The 15,572-nt window shown below is 47.5% G+C and overlaps 39 non-coding genes across 39 annotated transcripts; 26 read left to right on the forward strand and 13 right to left on the reverse strand.

Moving 5' to 3' along the window:
- Positions 1-113: 113 nt before the first annotated feature.
- trnae-cuc lies at positions 114-185 on the reverse strand. The gene has a single exon. It is a non-coding gene; the product is annotated as a tRNA-Glu (tRNA).
- A 278-nt stretch (positions 186-463) lies between these two features.
- On the forward strand, positions 464-550 carry trnay-gua. Its single transcript is given in 2 exon segments — positions 464-500; positions 515-550. It is a non-coding gene; the product is annotated as a tRNA-Tyr (tRNA).
- A 264-nt stretch (positions 551-814) lies between these two features.
- trnae-cuc lies at positions 815-886 on the reverse strand. The gene has a single exon. It is a non-coding gene; the product is annotated as a tRNA-Glu (tRNA).
- Positions 887-1,164: 278 nt separating this feature from the next.
- Positions 1,165-1,251, forward strand: trnay-gua. The gene is given in 2 exon segments: positions 1,165-1,201; positions 1,216-1,251. It is a non-coding gene; the product is annotated as a tRNA-Tyr (tRNA).
- A 263-nt stretch (positions 1,252-1,514) lies between these two features.
- On the reverse strand, positions 1,515-1,586 carry trnae-cuc. Its single transcript has one exon. It is a non-coding gene; the product is annotated as a tRNA-Glu (tRNA).
- A 278-nt stretch (positions 1,587-1,864) lies between these two features.
- trnay-gua lies at positions 1,865-1,951 on the forward strand. Its single transcript is given in 2 exon segments — positions 1,865-1,901; positions 1,916-1,951. It is a non-coding gene; the product is annotated as a tRNA-Tyr (tRNA).
- Positions 1,952-2,213: 262 nt separating this feature from the next.
- Positions 2,214-2,285, reverse strand: trnae-cuc. The gene has a single exon. It is a non-coding gene; the product is annotated as a tRNA-Glu (tRNA).
- A 96-nt stretch (positions 2,286-2,381) lies between these two features.
- Positions 2,382-2,453, forward strand: trnaa-ugc. Its single transcript has one exon. It is a non-coding gene; the product is annotated as a tRNA-Ala (tRNA).
- A 110-nt stretch (positions 2,454-2,563) lies between these two features.
- Positions 2,564-2,650, forward strand: trnay-gua. Its single transcript is given in 2 exon segments — positions 2,564-2,600; positions 2,615-2,650. It is a non-coding gene; the product is annotated as a tRNA-Tyr (tRNA).
- A 264-nt stretch (positions 2,651-2,914) lies between these two features.
- Positions 2,915-2,986, reverse strand: trnae-cuc. Its single transcript has one exon. It is a non-coding gene; the product is annotated as a tRNA-Glu (tRNA).
- Positions 2,987-3,264: 278 nt separating this feature from the next.
- Positions 3,265-3,351, forward strand: trnay-gua. Its single transcript is given in 2 exon segments — positions 3,265-3,301; positions 3,316-3,351. It is a non-coding gene; the product is annotated as a tRNA-Tyr (tRNA).
- Positions 3,352-3,782: 431 nt separating this feature from the next.
- Positions 3,783-3,854, forward strand: trnaa-ugc. The gene has a single exon. It is a non-coding gene; the product is annotated as a tRNA-Ala (tRNA).
- A 110-nt stretch (positions 3,855-3,964) lies between these two features.
- trnay-gua lies at positions 3,965-4,051 on the forward strand. The gene is given in 2 exon segments: positions 3,965-4,001; positions 4,016-4,051. It is a non-coding gene; the product is annotated as a tRNA-Tyr (tRNA).
- Positions 4,052-4,315: 264 nt separating this feature from the next.
- On the reverse strand, positions 4,316-4,387 carry trnae-cuc. The gene has a single exon. It is a non-coding gene; the product is annotated as a tRNA-Glu (tRNA).
- Positions 4,388-4,665: 278 nt separating this feature from the next.
- On the forward strand, positions 4,666-4,752 carry trnay-gua. Its single transcript is given in 2 exon segments — positions 4,666-4,702; positions 4,717-4,752. It is a non-coding gene; the product is annotated as a tRNA-Tyr (tRNA).
- A 264-nt stretch (positions 4,753-5,016) lies between these two features.
- On the reverse strand, positions 5,017-5,088 carry trnae-cuc. Its single transcript has one exon. It is a non-coding gene; the product is annotated as a tRNA-Glu (tRNA).
- Positions 5,089-5,366: 278 nt separating this feature from the next.
- Positions 5,367-5,453, forward strand: trnay-gua. Its single transcript is given in 2 exon segments — positions 5,367-5,403; positions 5,418-5,453. It is a non-coding gene; the product is annotated as a tRNA-Tyr (tRNA).
- Positions 5,454-5,717: 264 nt separating this feature from the next.
- trnae-cuc lies at positions 5,718-5,789 on the reverse strand. Its single transcript has one exon. It is a non-coding gene; the product is annotated as a tRNA-Glu (tRNA).
- Positions 5,790-6,067: 278 nt separating this feature from the next.
- trnay-gua lies at positions 6,068-6,154 on the forward strand. The gene is given in 2 exon segments: positions 6,068-6,104; positions 6,119-6,154. It is a non-coding gene; the product is annotated as a tRNA-Tyr (tRNA).
- A 614-nt stretch (positions 6,155-6,768) lies between these two features.
- On the forward strand, positions 6,769-6,855 carry trnay-gua. Its single transcript is given in 2 exon segments — positions 6,769-6,805; positions 6,820-6,855. It is a non-coding gene; the product is annotated as a tRNA-Tyr (tRNA).
- Positions 6,856-7,287: 432 nt separating this feature from the next.
- Positions 7,288-7,359, forward strand: trnaa-ugc. Its single transcript has one exon. It is a non-coding gene; the product is annotated as a tRNA-Ala (tRNA).
- Positions 7,360-7,469: 110 nt separating this feature from the next.
- trnay-gua lies at positions 7,470-7,556 on the forward strand. Its single transcript is given in 2 exon segments — positions 7,470-7,506; positions 7,521-7,556. It is a non-coding gene; the product is annotated as a tRNA-Tyr (tRNA).
- A 421-nt stretch (positions 7,557-7,977) lies between these two features.
- Positions 7,978-8,049, forward strand: trnaa-ugc. The gene has a single exon. It is a non-coding gene; the product is annotated as a tRNA-Ala (tRNA).
- A 451-nt stretch (positions 8,050-8,500) lies between these two features.
- trnae-cuc lies at positions 8,501-8,572 on the reverse strand. The gene has a single exon. It is a non-coding gene; the product is annotated as a tRNA-Glu (tRNA).
- A 96-nt stretch (positions 8,573-8,668) lies between these two features.
- Positions 8,669-8,740, forward strand: trnaa-ugc. The gene has a single exon. It is a non-coding gene; the product is annotated as a tRNA-Ala (tRNA).
- A 111-nt stretch (positions 8,741-8,851) lies between these two features.
- Positions 8,852-8,938, forward strand: trnay-gua. Its single transcript is given in 2 exon segments — positions 8,852-8,888; positions 8,903-8,938. It is a non-coding gene; the product is annotated as a tRNA-Tyr (tRNA).
- A 431-nt stretch (positions 8,939-9,369) lies between these two features.
- Positions 9,370-9,441, forward strand: trnaa-ugc. The gene has a single exon. It is a non-coding gene; the product is annotated as a tRNA-Ala (tRNA).
- A 109-nt stretch (positions 9,442-9,550) lies between these two features.
- Positions 9,551-9,637, forward strand: trnay-gua. Its single transcript is given in 2 exon segments — positions 9,551-9,587; positions 9,602-9,637. It is a non-coding gene; the product is annotated as a tRNA-Tyr (tRNA).
- A 609-nt stretch (positions 9,638-10,246) lies between these two features.
- On the forward strand, positions 10,247-10,333 carry trnay-gua. The gene is given in 2 exon segments: positions 10,247-10,283; positions 10,298-10,333. It is a non-coding gene; the product is annotated as a tRNA-Tyr (tRNA).
- Positions 10,334-11,455: 1,122 nt separating this feature from the next.
- On the forward strand, positions 11,456-11,527 carry trnaa-ugc. Its single transcript has one exon. It is a non-coding gene; the product is annotated as a tRNA-Ala (tRNA).
- Positions 11,528-11,637: 110 nt separating this feature from the next.
- On the forward strand, positions 11,638-11,724 carry trnay-gua. Its single transcript is given in 2 exon segments — positions 11,638-11,674; positions 11,689-11,724. It is a non-coding gene; the product is annotated as a tRNA-Tyr (tRNA).
- Positions 11,725-11,987: 263 nt separating this feature from the next.
- On the reverse strand, positions 11,988-12,059 carry trnae-cuc. Its single transcript has one exon. It is a non-coding gene; the product is annotated as a tRNA-Glu (tRNA).
- Positions 12,060-12,155: 96 nt separating this feature from the next.
- On the forward strand, positions 12,156-12,227 carry trnaa-ugc. The gene has a single exon. It is a non-coding gene; the product is annotated as a tRNA-Ala (tRNA).
- Positions 12,228-12,338: 111 nt separating this feature from the next.
- trnay-gua lies at positions 12,339-12,425 on the forward strand. Its single transcript is given in 2 exon segments — positions 12,339-12,375; positions 12,390-12,425. It is a non-coding gene; the product is annotated as a tRNA-Tyr (tRNA).
- A 944-nt stretch (positions 12,426-13,369) lies between these two features.
- Positions 13,370-13,441, reverse strand: trnae-cuc. The gene has a single exon. It is a non-coding gene; the product is annotated as a tRNA-Glu (tRNA).
- A 796-nt stretch (positions 13,442-14,237) lies between these two features.
- On the forward strand, positions 14,238-14,309 carry trnaa-ugc. Its single transcript has one exon. It is a non-coding gene; the product is annotated as a tRNA-Ala (tRNA).
- A 110-nt stretch (positions 14,310-14,419) lies between these two features.
- Positions 14,420-14,506, forward strand: trnay-gua. The gene is given in 2 exon segments: positions 14,420-14,456; positions 14,471-14,506. It is a non-coding gene; the product is annotated as a tRNA-Tyr (tRNA).
- A 264-nt stretch (positions 14,507-14,770) lies between these two features.
- On the reverse strand, positions 14,771-14,842 carry trnae-cuc. The gene has a single exon. It is a non-coding gene; the product is annotated as a tRNA-Glu (tRNA).
- Positions 14,843-15,472: 630 nt separating this feature from the next.
- On the reverse strand, positions 15,473-15,545 carry trnae-cuc. The gene has a single exon. It is a non-coding gene; the product is annotated as a tRNA-Glu (tRNA).
- Positions 15,546-15,572: the final 27 nt, after the last annotated feature.

The following is a 15,572-nucleotide window of genomic DNA, read 5'->3' on the forward strand; positions in this document are numbered from 1 at the left end:
AATTTCAAGAATCCTGAGGTCACTGGCTCAAAGGGGGGCAACTATTTTTGTGGCTTGTGCCAACTTTTTAGACGTATGAGATGTTTGCGTTGTGTTTTCTCAAAAATGTTTCATTCCCTGACCGGGAATCGAACCCGGGCCGCGGCGGTGAGAGCGCAAAATCCTAACCACTAGACCACCAGGGACAGGTCTGAGATCCAAATCCTTGAAGGGGCTAAACAGCATTCTTTTCCCTCTGCTCTTTTTTTCTCTATCTCCATATGCAACTACTTGCCAGCTGAGGGGATGTAGCTCAGTAGGAGAGCGCATGCTTTGCATGTCTGAGGCCCCGGGTTCAATACCCGGCATCTCCATGGACCCACCAATCTCAGCAGGTCAAGCTATAAAAGGGCAGCTTTGATTCAGCATCTCTTCTGACCCTCCTTATTGAATCTAAGGGATCGGCGTTGCTTTTTCCCTGTCACCTTCGATAGCTCAGTTGGTAGAGCGGAGGACTGTAGGTGAAATTGCACCAATCCTTAGGTCGCTGGTTCAAATCCGGCTCGAAGGAGGGTAGCATTTCCTGTGGTTTTCGCCAACTTTTTTACGAAAGTGCAGATTGATTGTGCTTGCCCAAAAGATTATCTTTCTCGGAGAGTGCCAAATCCTTCACTTGTTGACCTTCGATACCTCAGTTGGTAGAGCAAAATCACTGTAGGTGAAATTTCAAGAATCCTGAGGTCACTGGCTCAAAGGGGGGCAACTATTTTTGTAGCTTGTGCCAACTTTTTAGACGTATGAGATGTTTGCGTTGTGTTTTCCCAAAAATGTTTCATTCCCTGACCGGGAATCGAACCCGGGCCGCGGCGGTGAGAGCGCCGAATCCTAACCACTAGACCACCAGGGACAGGTCTGTAAACCAAAGCCATGAAGGGGCTAAACAGCATTCTTTTCCCTCTGCTCTTTTTTTCTCTATCTCCATATGCAACTACTTGCCAGCTGAGGGGATGTAGCTCAGTGGTAGAGCGCATGCTTTGCATGTATGAGGCCCCAGGTTCAATCCCCGGCATCTCCATGGACCCACCAATCTCAGCAGGTCAAGCTATAAAAGGGCAGCTTTGATTCAGCATCTCTTCTGACCCTCCTTATTGAATCTAAGGGATCGGCGTTGCTTTTTCCCTGTCATCTTCGATAGCTCAGTTGGTAGAGCGGAGGACTGTAGGTGAAATTGCATTAATCCTTAGGTCGCTGGTTCAAATCCGGCTCGAAGGAGGGTATTTTTTCCTGTGGTTTTCGCCAACTTTTTTACGAAAGTGCAGATTGATTGTGCTTGCCCAAAAGATTATCTTTCTCGGAGAGTGCCAAATCCTTCACTTGTTGACCTTCGATACCTCAGTTGGTAGAGCAAAATCACTGTAGGTGAAATTTCAAGAATCCTGAGGTCACTGGCTCAAAGGGGGCAACTATTTTTGTAGCTTGTGCCAACTTTTTAGACGTATGAGATGTTTGCGTTGTGTTTTCTCAAAAATGTTTCATTCCCTGACCGGGAATCGAACCCGGGCCGCTGCGGTGAGAGTGGAAAATCCTAACCACTAGACCACCAGGGACAGGTCTGAAAACCAAAGCCATAAAGGGGCTAAACAGCATTCTTTTCCCTCTGCTCTTTTTTTCTCTATCTCCATATGCAACCTCTTGCCAGCTGAGGGGATGTAGCTCAGTGGTAGAGCGCATGCTTTGCATGTATGAGGCCCCGGGTTCAATCCCTGGCATCTCCATGGACCCACCAATCTCAGCAGGTCAAGCTATAAAAGGGCAGCTGTGATTCAGCATCTCTTCTGACCCTCCTTATTGAATCTAAGGGATCGGCGTTGCTTTTTCCCTGTCACCTTCGATAGCTCAGTTGGTAGAGCGGAGGACTGTAGGTGAAATTGCAGCAATCCTTAGGTCGCTGGTTCAAATCCGGCTCGAAGGAGGGTAGCTTTTCCTGTGGTTTTCGCCAACTTTTTTACGAAAGTGCAGATTGATTGTGCTTGCCCAAAAGATTATCTTCCTCGGAGAGTGCCAAATCCTTCACTTGTTGACCTTCGATACCTCAGTTGGTAGAGTAAAATGACTGTAGGTGAAATTTCAAGAATCCTGAGGTCACTGGCTCAAAGGGGGCAACTATTTTTGTGGCTTGTGCCAACTTTTTAGACGTATGAGATGTTTGCGTTGTGTTTTCCCAAAATGTTTCATTCCCTTACCGGGAATCGAACCCAGGCCGCGGCGGTGAGAGCACCGAATCCTAACCACTAGACCACCAGGGACAGGTCAGAAAACCAAATCCATGAAGGGGCTAAACAGCATTCATTTCCCTCTGCTCTTTTTTTCTCTATCTCCATATGCAACTACTTGCCAGCTGAGGGGATGTAGCTCAGTGGTAGAGCGCATGCTTTGCATGTATGAGGCCCCGGGTTCAATCCCCGGCATCTCCATGGACCCACCAATCTCAGCAGGTCAAGCTATAAAAGGGCAGCTTTGATTCAGCATCTCTTCTGACCCTCCTTATTGAATCTAAGGGATCGGCGTTGCTTTTTCCCTGTCACCTTCGATAGCTCAGTTGGTAGAGCGGAGGACTGTAGGTGAAATTGCAGCAATCCTTAGGTCGCTGGTTCAAATCCGGCTCGAAGGAGGGTAGCTTTTCCTGTGGTTTTCGCCAACTTTTTTACGAAAGTGCAGATTGATTGTGCTTGCCCAAAAGATTATCTTTCTCACAGAGTGCCAAATTCTTCACTTGTTGACCTTCCATACCTCAGTTGGTAGAGCAAAAGGACTGTAGGTGAAATTTCAAGAATCCTGAGGTCACTGGCTCAAATGGGGGCAAATATTTTTGTGGCTTGTGCCAACTTTTTAGACGTATGAGATGTTTGCATTGTGTTTTCCCAATAATGTTTCATTCCCTGACCGGGATTCAAACCCAGGCCGCGGCGGTGAGAGCACCGAATCCTAACCACTAGACCACCAGGGACAGGTCAGAAAACCAAATCCATGAAGGGGCTAAACAGCATTCTTTTCCCTCTGCTCTTTTTTTCTCTATCTCCATATGCAACTACTTGCCAGCTGAGGGGATGTAGCTCAGTGGTAGAGCGCATGCTTTGCATGTATGAGGCCCCGGGTTCAATCCCCGCCATCTCCATGGACCCACCAATCTCAGCAGGTCAAGCTATAAAAGGGCAGCTTTGATTCAGCATCTCTTCTGACCCTCCTTATTGAATCTAAGGGATCGGCGTTGCTTTTTCCCTGTCATCTTCGATAGCTCAGTTGGTAGAGCGGAGGACTGTAGGTGAAATTGCATTAATCCTTAGGTCGCTGGTTCAAATCCGGCTCGAAGGAGGGTATTTTTTCCTGTGGTTTTCGCCAACTTTTTACGAAAGTGCAGATTGATTGTGCTTGCCCAAAAGATTATCTTTCTCGGAGAGTGCCAAATCCTTCACTTGTTGACCTTCGATACCTCAGTTGGTAGAGCAAAATCACTGTAGGTGAAATTTCAAGAATCCTGAGGTCACTGGCTCAAAGGGGGGCAACTATTTTTGTAGCTTGTGCCAACTTTTTAGACGTATGAGATGTTTGCGTTGTGTTTTCTCAAAATGTTTCATTCCCTGACCGGGGAATCGAACCCGGGCCGCGGCGGTGAGAGCGGAAAATCCTAACCACTAGACCACCAGGGACAGGTCTGAGATCCAAATCCTTGAAGGGGCTAAACAGCATTCTTTTCCCTCTGCTCTTTTTTTCTCTATCTCCATATGCAACTACTTGCCAGCTGAGGGGATGTAGCTCAGTGGTAGAGCGCATGCTTTGCATGTATGAGGCCCCGGGTTCAATCCCCGGCATCTCCATGGACCCACCAATCTCAGCAGGTCAAGCTATAAAAGGGCAGCTTTGATTCAGCATCTCTTCTGACCCTCCTTATTGAATCTAAGGGATCGGCGTTGCTTTTTCCCTGTCATCTTCGATAGCTCAGTTGGTAGAGCGGAGGACTGTAGGTGAAATTGCATTAGTCCTTAGGTCGCTGGTTCAAATCCGGCTCGAAGGAGGGTATTTTTTCCTGTGGTTTTCGCCAACTTTTTTACGAAAGTGCAGATTGATTGTGCTTGCCCAAAAGATTATCTTTCTCGGAGAGTGCCAAATCCTTCACTTGTTGACCTTCGATACCTCAGTTGGTAGAGCAAAATCACTGTAGGTGAAATTTCAAGAATCCTGAGGTCACTGGCTCAAAGGGGGGCAACTATTTTTGTAGCTTGTGCCAACTTTTTAGACGTATGAGATGTTTGCGTTGTGTTTTCTCAAAAATGTTTCATTCCCTGACCGGGAATCGAACCCGGGCCGCTGCGGTGAGAGTGGAAAATCCTAACCACTAGACCACCAGGGACAGGTCTGAGATCCAAATCCTTGAAGGGGCTAAACAGCATTCTTTTCCCTCTGCTCTTTTTTTCTCTATCTCCATATGCAACTACTTGCCAGCTGAGGGGATGTAGCTCAGTAGGAGAGCGCATGCTTTGCATGTATGAGGCCCCTGGTTCAATACCTGGCATCTCCATGGACCCACCAATCTCAGCAGGTCAAGCTGTAAAAGGGCAGCTGTGATTCAGCATCTCTTCTGACCCTCCTTATTGAATCTAAGGGATCGGCGTTGCTTTTTCCCTGTCACCTTCGATAGCTCAGTTGGTAGAGCGGAGGACTGTAGGTGAAATTGCACCAATCCTTAGGTCGCTGGTTCAAATCCGGCTCGAAGGAGGGAAGCATTTCCTGTGGTTTTCGCCAACTTTTTTACGAAAGTGCAGATTGATTGTGCTTGCCCAAAAGATTATCTTTCTCGGAGAGTGCCAAATCCTTCACTTGTTGACCTTCGATACCTCAGTTGGTAGAGCAAAATCACTGTAGGTGAAATTTCAAGAATCCTGAGGTCACTGGCTCAAAGGGGGGCAACTATTTTTGTAGCTTGTGCCAACTTTTTAGACGTATGAGATGTTTGCGTTGTGTTTTCTCAAAAATGTTTCATTCCCTGACCGGGAATCGAACCCGGGCCACGGCGGTGAGAGCGCAAAATCCTAACCACTAGACCACCAGGGACAGGTCTGCGATCCAAATCCTTGAAGGGGCTAAACAGCATTCTTTTCCCTCTGCTCTTTTTTTCTCTATCTCCATATGCAACTACTTGCCAGCTGAGGGGATGTAGCTCAGTGGTAGAGCGCATGCTTTGCATGTATGAGGCCCCGGGTTCAATACCTGGCATCTCCATGGACCCACCAATCTCAGCAGGTCAAGCTATAAAAGGGCAGCTGTGATTCAGCATCTCTTCTGACCCTCTTTATTGAATCTAAGGGATCGGCGTTGCTTTTTCCCTGTCACCTTCGATAGCTCAGTTGGTAGAGCGGAGGACTGTAGGTGAAATTGCACCAATCCTTAGGTCGCTGGTTCAAATCCGGCTCGAAGGAGGGAAGCATTTCCTGTGGTTTTCGCCAACTTTTTTACGAAAGTGCAGATTGATTGTGCTTGCCCAAAAGATTATCTTTCTCGGAGAGTGCCAAATCCTTCACTTGTTGACCTTCGATACCTCAGTTGGTAGAGCAAAATCACTGTAGGTGAAATTTCAAGAATCCTGAGGTCACTGGCTCAAAGGGGGGCAACTATTTTTGTGGCTTGTGCCAACTTTTTAGACGTATGAGATGTTTGCGTTGTGTTTTCCCAAAAATGTTTCATTCCCTGACCGGGAATCGAACCCGGGCCGCGGCGGTGAGAGCGCAAAATCCTAACCACTAGACCACCAGGGACAGGTCTGCGATCCAAATCCTTGAAGGGGCTAAACAGCATTCTTTTCCCTCTGCTCTTTTTTTCTCTATCTCCATATGCAACCTCTTGCCAGCTGAGGGGATGTAGCTCAGTGGTAGAGCGCATGCTTTGCATGTGTGAGGCCCCGGGTTCAATACCTGGCATCTCCATGGACCCACCAATCTCAGCAGGTCAAGCTATAAAAGGGCAGCTGTGATTCAGCATCTCTTCTGACCCTCTTTATTGAATCTAAGGGATCGGCGTTGCTTTTTCCCTGTCACCTTCGATAGCTCAGTTGGTAGAGCGGAGGACTGTAGTTGAAATTGCAGCAATCCTTAGGTCGCTGGTTCAAATCTGTCTCGAAGGAGGGTAGCATTTCCTGTGGTTTTCGCCAACTTTTTTACGAAAGTGCAGATTGATTGTGCTTGCCCAAAAGATTATCTTTCTCGGAGAGTGCCAAATCCTTCACTTGTTGACCTTCGATACCTCAGTTGGTAGAGCAAAATCACTGTAGGTGAAATTTCAAGAATCCTGAGGTCACTGGCTCAAAGGGGGGCAACTATTTTTGTGGCTTGTGCCAACTTTTTAGACGTATGAGATGTTTGCGTTGTGTTTTCTCAAAAATGTTTCATTCCCTGACCGGGAATCGAACCCGGGCCGCGGCGGTAAGAGCGCAAAATCCTAACCACTAGACCACCAGGGACAGGTCTGCGATCCAAATCCTTGAAGGGGCTAAACAGCATTCTTTTCCCTCTGCTCTTTTTTTCTCTATCTCCATATGCAACTACTTGCCAGCTGAGGGGATGTAGCTCAGTGGTAGAGCGCATGCTTTGCATGTATGAGGCCCCGGGTTCAATACCTGGCATCTCCATGGACCCACCAATCTCAGCAGGTCAAGCTATAAAAGGGCAGCTGTGATTCAGCATCTCTTCTGACCCTCTTTATTGAATCTAAGGGATCGGCGTTGCTTTTTCCCTGTCACCTTCGATAGCTCAGTTGGTAGAGCGGAGGACTGTAGTTGAAATTGCAGCAATCCTTAGGTCGCTGGTTCAAATCTGTCTCGAAGGAGGGTAGCATTTCCTGTGGTTTTCGCCAACTTTTTTACGAAAGTGCAGATTGATTGTGCTTGCCCAAAAGATTATCTTTCTCGGAGAGTGCCAAATCCTTCACTTGTTGACCTTCGATACCTCAGTTGGTAGAGCAAAATCACTGTAGGTGAAATTTCAAGAATCCTGAGGTCACTGGCTCAAAGGGGGGCAACTATTTTTGTGGCTTGTGCCAACTTTTTAGACGTATGAGATGTTTGCGTTGTGTTTTCCCAAAAATGTTTCATTCCCTTACCGGGAATCGAACCCAGGCCGCGGCGGTGAGAGCGCAAAATCCTAACCACTAGACCACCAGGGACAGGTCTGAAAACCAAATCCATGAAGGGGCTAAACAGCATTCTTTTCCCTCTGCTCTTTTTTTCTCTATCTCCATATGCAACTACTTGCCAGCTGAGGGGATGTAGCTCAGTGGTAGAGCGCATGCTTTGCATGTATGAGGCCCCGGGTTCAATCCCCGGCATCTCCATGGACCCACCAATCTCAGCAGGTCAAGCTATAAAAGGGCAGCTTTGATTCAGCATCTCTTCTGACCCTCCTTATTGAATCTAAGGGATCGGCGTTGCTTTTTCCCTGTCACCTTCGATAGCTCAGTTGGTAGAGCGGAGGACTGTAGGTGAAATTGCAGCAATCCTTAGGTCGCAGGTTCAAATCCGGATCGAAGGAGGGTAGCTTTTCGCCAACTTTTTTACGAAAGTGCAGATTGATTGTGCTTGCCCAAAATATTATCTTCCTCGGAGAGTGCCAAATCCTTCACTTGTTGACCTTCGATACCTCAGTTGGTAGAGTAAAAGGACTGTAGGTGAAATTTCAAGAATCCTGAGGTCACTGGCTCAAAGGGGGGCAACTATTTTTGTGGCTTGTGCCAACTTTTTAGACGTATGAGATGTTTGCGTTGTGTTTTCCCAAAAACGTTTCATTTCCTGACCGGGAATCGAACCCTGGCCGAGGCGGTGAGAGCGCCGAATCCTAACCACTAGACCACCAGGGACAGGTCTAAAACCCAGAGCCATGAAGGGGCTAAACAGCATTCTTTTCCCTCTGCTCTTTTTTTCTCTATCTCCATATGCAACTACTTGCCAGCTGAGGGGATGTAGCTCAGTGGTAGAGCGCATGCTTTGCATGTATGAGGCCCCGGGTTCAATCCCCGGCATCTCCATGGACCCACCAATCTCAGCAGGTCAAGCTATAAAAGGGCAGCTTTGATTCAGCAGCTCTTCTGACCCTCCTTATTGAATCTAAGGGATCGGCGTTGCTTTTTCCCTGTCACCTTCGATAGCTCAGTTGGTAGAGCGGAGGTAATTGCAGCAATCCTTAGGTCGCTGGTTCAAATCCGGCTCGAAGGAGGGTAGCTTTTCCTGTGGTTTTCGCCAACTTTTTTACGAAAGTGCAGATTGATTGTGCTTGCCCAAAATATTATCTTCCTCGGAGAGTGCCAAATCCTTCACTTGTTGACCTTCGATACCTCAGTTGGTAGAGTAAAAGGACTGTAGTTGAAATTTCAAGAATCCTGAGGTCACTGGCTCAAAGGGGGGCAACTATTTTTGTGGCTTGTGCCAACTTTTTAGACGTATGAGATGTTTGCGTTGTGTTTTGCCAAAAATGTTTCATTCCCTGACCGGGAATCGAACCCGGGCCACGGCGGTGAGAGCGCCAAATCCTAACCACTAGACCACCAGGGACAGGTCTGAGATCCAAAGCCATGAAGGGGCTAAACAGCATTCTTTTCCCTCTGCTCTTTTTTTCTCTATCTCCATATGCAACTACTTGCCAGCTGAGGGGATGTAGCTCAGTGGTAGAGCGCATGCTTTGCATGTATGAGGCCCCGGGTTCAATCCCCGGCATCTCCATGGACCCACCAATCTCAGCAGGTCAAGCTATAAAAGGGCAGCTTTGATTCAGCATCTCTTCTGACCCTCCTTATTGAATCTAAGGGATCGGCTCTGCTTTTTTCCCTGTCACCTTCGATAGCTCAGTTGGTAGAGCGGAGGACTGTAGGTGAAATTGCAGCAATCCTTAGGTCGCTGGTTCAAATCCGGCTCGAAGGAGGGTAGCTTTTCCTGTGGTTTTCGCCAACTTTTTTACGAAAGTGCAGATTGATTGTGCTTGCCCAAAAGATTATCTTCCTCGGAGAGTGCCAAATCCTTCACTTGTTGACCTTCGATACCTCAGTTGGTAGAGTAAAAGGACTGTAGGTGAAATTTCAAGAATCCTGAGGTCACTGGCTCAAAGGGGGGCAACTATTTTTGTGGCTTGTGCCAACTTTTTAGACGTATGAGATGTTTGCGTTGTATTTTCCCAAAAATGTTTCATTCCCTGACCGAGAATCGAACCCAGGCCGCGGCAGTGAGAGCGCCGAATCCTATCCACTAGACCACCAGGGACAGGTCTGAAACCCAGAGCCATGAAGGGGCTAAACAGCATTCTTTCCCTCTGCTCTTTTTTTCTCTATCTCCATATGCAACTACTTGCCAGCTGAGGGGATGTAGCTCAGTGGTAGAGTGCATGCTTTGCATGTATGAGGCCCCGGGTTCAATCCCCGGCATCTCCATGGACCACCAATCTCAGCAGGTCAAGCTATAAAAGGGCAGCTTTGATTCAGCATCTCTTCTGACCCTCCTTATTGAATCTAAGGGATCGGCTCTGCTTTTACCCTGTCACCTTCGATAGCTCAGTTGGTAGAGCGGAGGACTGTAGGTGAAATTGCAGCAATCCTTAGGTCGCTGGTTCAAATCCGGCTCGAAGGAGGGTAGCTTTTCCTGTGGTTTTCGCCAACTTTTTTACGAAAGTGCAGATTGATTGTGCTTGCCCAAAAGATTATCTTCCTCGGAGAGTGCCAAATCCTTCACTTGTTGACCTTCGATACCTCAGTTGGTAGAGTAAAAGGACTGTAGGTGAAATTTCAAGAATCCTGAGGTCACTGGCTCAAGGGGGCAACTATTTTTGTGGCTTGTGCCAACTTTTTAGACGTATGAGATGTTTGCGTTGTGTTTTCCCAAAATGTTTCATTCCCTTACCGGGAATCGAACCCAGGCCGCGGCAGTGAGAGCACCGAATCCTAACCACTAGACCACCAGGGACAGGTCAGAAAACCAAATCCATGAAGGGGCTAAACAGCATTCTTTTTCCCTCTGCTCTTTTTTCTCTATCTCCATATGCAACTACTTGCCAGCTGAGGGGATGTAGCTCAGTGGTAGAGCGCATGCTTTGCATGTATGAGGCCCCGGGTTCAATCCCGGCATCTCCATTGACCCACCAATCTCAGCAGGTCAAGCTATAAAAGGGCAGATTTGATTCAGCATCTCTCTGACCCTCCTTATTGAATCTAAGGGATCGGTGTTGCTTTTTCCCTGTCACCTTCGATAGCTCAGTTGGTAGAGCGGAGGACTGTAGGTGAAATTGCAGCAATCCTTAGGTCGCTGGTTCAAATCCGGCTCGAAGGAGGGTTGCTTTTCCTGTGGTTTTCGCCAACTTTTTACGAAAGTGCAGATTGATTGTGCTTGCCCAAAAGATTATCTTCCTCGGAGAGTGCCAAATCCTTCACTTGTTGACCTTCGATACCTTAGTTGGTAGAGCAAAATCACTGTAGGTGAAATTTCAAGAATCCTGAGGTCACTGGCTCAAAGGGGGGCAACTATTTTTTTGTGGCTTGTGCCAACTTTTTAGACGTATGAGATGTTTGCGTTGTGTTTTCCCAAAAATTTTTCATTCCCTGACTGGGGAATCGAACCCGGGCCGCAGCGGTGAGAGCACCGAATCCTAACCACTAGACCACCAGGGACAGGTCTGAAATACAAATCCATGAAGGGGCTAAACAGCATTCTTTTCCCTCTGCTCTTTTTTCTCTATCTCCATATGCAACTACTTGCCAGTTTAGGGGATGTAGCTCAGTGGTAGAGCGCATGCTTTGCATGGATGAGGCCCCGGGTTCAATCCCCGGCATCTCCATGGACCCACCAATCTCAGCAGGTCAAGCTATAAAAGGGCAGCTTTGATTCAGCATCTCTTCTGACCCTCCTTATTGAATCTATGGGATCGGCTCTGCTTTTTCCCTGTCACCTTCGATAGCTCAGTTGGTAGAGCGGAGGAAATTGCAGCAATCCTTAGGTCGCTGGTTCAAATCTGGCTCGAAGGAGGGTAGCTTTTCCTGTGGTTTTCGCCAACTTTTTACGAAAGTGCAGATTGATTGTGCTTGCCCAAAAGATTATCTTCCTCGGAGAGTGCCAAATCCTTCACTTGTTGACCTCGATACCTCAGTTGGTAGAGTAAAAGGACTGTAGGTGAAATTTCAAGAATCCTGAGGTCACTGGCTCAAAGGGGGGCAACTATTTTTGTGGCTTGTGCCAACTTTTTAGACGTATGAGATGTTTGCGTTGTGTTTTCCCAAAAATGTTTCATTCCCTTACCGGGAATCGAACCCAGGCCGTGGCAGTGAGAGCACCGAATCCTAACCACTAGACCACCAGGGACAGGTCAGAAAACCAAATCCATGAAGGGGCTAAACAGCATTCTTTTCCCTCTGCTCTTTTTTTCTCTATCTCCATATGCAACTACTTGCCAGCTGAGGGGATGTAGCTCAGTGGTAGAGCGCATGCTTTGCATGTATGAGGCCCTGGGTTCAATCCCCGGCATCTCCATGGACCCACCAATCTCAGCAGGTCAAGCTATAAAAGGGCAGCTTTGATTCAGCATCTCTTCTGACCCTCCTTATTGAATCTAAGGGATCGGCGTTGCTTTTTTCCTGTCACCTTCGATAGCTCAGTTGGTAGAGCGGAGGACTGTAGGTGAAATTGCAGCAATCCTTAGGTCGCTGGTTCACATCCGGATCGAAGGAGGGTAGCTTTTCCTGTGGTTTTCGCCAACTTTTTTACGAAAGTGCAGATTGATTGTGCTTGCCCAAAAGATTATCTTCCTCGGAGAGTGCCAAATCCCTCACTTGTTGACCTTCGATACCTTAGTTGGTAGAGCAAAATCACTGTAGGTGAAATTTCAAGAATCCTGAGGTCACTGGCTCAAAGGGGGCAACTATTTTTGTGGCTTGTGCCAACTTTTTAGACGTATGAGATGTTTGCGTTGTGTTTTCCCAAAAATGTTTCATTCCCTGACCGGGAATCAAACCCAGGCCACGGCGGTGAGAGCACCGAATCCTAACCACTAGACCACCAGGGACAGGTCTGAAACCCAGAGCCATGAAGGGGCTAAACAGCATTCTTTTCCCTCTGCTCTTTTTTTCTCTATCTCCATATGCATCTACTTGACAGCTGAGGGGATGTAGCTCAGTGGTAGAGCGCATGCTTTGCATGTATGAGGCCCCGGGTTCAATCCCCGGCATCTCCATTGACCCACCAATCTCAGCAGGTCAAGCTATAAAAGGTTCAGCTTTGATTCAGCATCTCTTCTGACCCTCCTTATTGAATATAAGGGATCGGCGTTGCTTTTTCCCTGTCACCTTCGATAGCTCAGTTGGTAGAGCGGAGGACTGTAGGTGAAATTGCAGCAATCCTTAGGTCGCTGGTTCAAATCCGGCTCGAAGGAGGGTAGCTTTTCCTGTGGTTTTCGCCAACTTTTTTACGAAAGTGCAGATTGATTGTGTTTGCCCAAAAGATTATCTTCCTCGGAGAGTGCCAAATCCTTCACTTGTTGACCTTCGATACCTCAGTTGGTAGAGTAAAAGGACTGTAGGTGAAATTTCAAGAATCCTGAGGTCACTGGCTCAAAGGGGGGCAACTATTTTTGTGGCTTGTGCCAACTTTTTTAGACGTATGAGATGTTTGCGTTGTGTTTTCCCAAAATGTTTCATTCCCTTACCGGGATCGAACCCAGGCCTCGGCAGTGAGAGCACCAATTCCTAACCACTAGACCACCAGGGACAGGTCAGAAAACCAAATCCATGAAGGGGCTAAACAGCATTCTTTTCCCTCTGCTCTTTTTTTCTCTATCTCCATATGCAACTACTTGCCAGCTGAGGGGATGTAGCTCAGTGGTAGAGCGCATGCTTTGCATGTATGAGGCCCCGGGTTCAATCCCTGGCATCTCCATGGACCCACCAATCTCAGCAGGTCAAGCTATAAAAGGGCAGCTTTGATTCAGCATCTCTTCTGACCCTCCTTATTTAATCCAAGGGATCGGCGTTGCTTTTGCCCTGTCACCTTCGATAGCTCAGTTGGTAGAGCGGAGGACTGTAGGTGAAATTGTAGCAATCCTTAGGTCGCTGGTTCGAAGGAGGGTGGCTTTTCCTGTGGTTTTCGCCAACTTTTTTACGAAAGTGCAGATTGATTGTGCTTGCCCAAAGGATTATCTTCCTCGGAGAGTGCCAAATCCTTCACTTGTTGACCTTCGATACCTTAGTTGGTAGAGCAAAATCACTGTAGGTAAAATTTCAAGAATCCTGAGGTCACTGGCTCAAAGGGGGGCAACTATTTTTGTGGCTTGTGCCAACTTTTTAGACGTTTGCGTTGTGTTTTCCCAAAGATGTTTCATTCCCTGACCGGGATTCGAACACAGGCCGCGGCGGTGAGAGCACCGAATCCTAACCACTAGACCACCAGGGACAGGTCTGAAAACCAGAGCCATGAAGGGGCTAAACAGCATTCTTTTCCCTCTGCTCTTTTTTTCTCTATCTCCATATGCAACTACTTGCCAGCTGAGGGGATGTAGCTCAGTGGTAGAGCGCATGCTTTGCATGTATGAGGCCCTGGGTTCAATCCCTGGCATCTCCATGGACCCACCAAGCTCAGCATGTCAAGATATAAAAGGGCAGCATTGATTCAGCATCTCTTCTGACCCTCCTTATTGAATCTAAGGGATCGGCGTTGCTTTTTCCCTGTCACATTCAATAGCTCAGTTGGTAGAGCGGAGGACTGTAGGTGAAATTGCAGCAATCCTTAGGTCGCAGGTTCAAATCTGGCTCGAAGGAGGGTAGCTTTTCCTGTGGTTTTCGCCAACTTTTTTACAAAAGTGCAGATTGATTGTGCTTGCCCAAAAGATTATCTTCCTCGGAGAGTGCCAAATCCTTCACTTGTTGACCTTCGATACCTTAGTTGGTAGAGCAAAATCACTGTAGGTGAAATTTCAAGAATCCTGAGGTCACTGGCTCAAAGGGGGGCAACTATTTTTGTGGCTTGTGCCAACTTTTTAGACGTATGAGATGTTTGCGTTGTGTTTTCCCAAAAATGTTTCATTCCCTTACCGGGAATCGAACCCAGGCCGCGGCGGTGAGAGCACCGAAACCTAACCACTAGACCACCAGGGACAGGTCTGAAAACCAAATCCATGAAGGGGCTAAACAGCATTCTTTTCCCTCTGCTCTTTTTTCTCTATCTCCATATGCAACTACTTGCCAGCTGAGGGGATGTAGCTCAGTGGTAGAGCGCATGCTTTGCATGTATGAGGCCCTGGGTTCAATCCCCGGCATCTCCATGGACCCACCAATCTCAGCAGGTCAAGCTATAAAAGGGCAGCTTTGATTCAGCAGCTCTTCTGACCCTCCTTATTGAATCTAAGGGATCGGCGTTGCTTTTTCCCTGTCACCTTCGATAGCTCAGTTGGTAGAGCGGAGGACTGTAGGTGAAATTGCAGCAATCCTTAGGTCGCTGGTTCAAATCCGGCTCGAAGGAGGGTAGCTTTTCCTGTGGTTTTCGCCAACTTTTTTACGAAAGTGCAGATTGATTGTGCTTGCCCAAAAGATTATCTTTCTCGGAGAGTGCCAAATCCTTCACTTGTTGACCTTCGATACCTTAGTTGGTAGAGCAAAATCACTGTAGGTGAAATTTCAAGAATCCTGAGGTCACTGGCTCAAAGGGGGGCAACTATTTTTGTGGCTTGTGCCAACTTTTTAGACGTATGAGATGTTTGCGTTGTGTTTTCCCAAAAATGTTTCATTCCCTGACCGGGAATCAAACCCAGGCCACGGCGGTGAGAGCACCGAATCCTATCCACTAGACCACCAGGGACAGGTCTGAAACCCAGAGCCATGAAGGGGCTAAACAGCATTCTTTTCCCTCTGCTCTTTTTTTCTCTATCTCCATATGCAACTACTTGCCAGCTGAGGGGATGTAGCTCAGTGGTAGAGCGCATGCTTTGCATGTATGAGGCCCTGGGTTCAATCCCTGGCATCTCCATGGACCCACCAAGCTCAGCATGTCAAGCTATAAAAGGGCAGCATTGATTCAGCATCTCTTCTGACCCTCCTTATTGAATCTAAGGGATCGGCGTTGCTTTTTCCCTGTCACATTCAATAGCTCAGTTGGTAGAGCGGAGGACTGTAGGTGAAATTGTAGCAATCCTTAGGTCGCTGGTTCAAATCTGGCTCGAAGGAGGGTAGCTTTTCCTGTGGTTTTCGCCAACTTTTTTTACAAAAGTGCAGATTGATTGTGCTTGCCCAAAAGATTATCTTCCTCGAGAGTGCCAAATCCTTCACTTGTTGACCTTCGATACCTTAGTTGGTAGAGCAAAATCACTGTAGGTGAAATTTCAAGAATCCTGAGGTCACTGGCTCAAAGGGGGGCAACTATTTTTGTGGCTTGTGCCAACTTTTTTAGACGTATGAGATGTTTGCGTTGTATTTTCCCAAAAATGTTTCATTCCCTGACCAGGGAATCGAACCCGGGCCGCGGCGGTGAGAGCGCCTAATCCTAACCACTAGACCACCAGGGACAGGTCTGAGATCCAAATCCTTGAAGG

This window comes from Coregonus clupeaformis, unplaced genomic scaffold (assembly GCF_020615455.1).
Source record: "Coregonus clupeaformis isolate EN_2021a unplaced genomic scaffold, ASM2061545v1 scaf0153, whole genome shotgun sequence".
NCBI classification, from domain to species: Eukaryota; Metazoa; Chordata; class Actinopteri; order Salmoniformes; family Salmonidae; genus Coregonus; species Coregonus clupeaformis.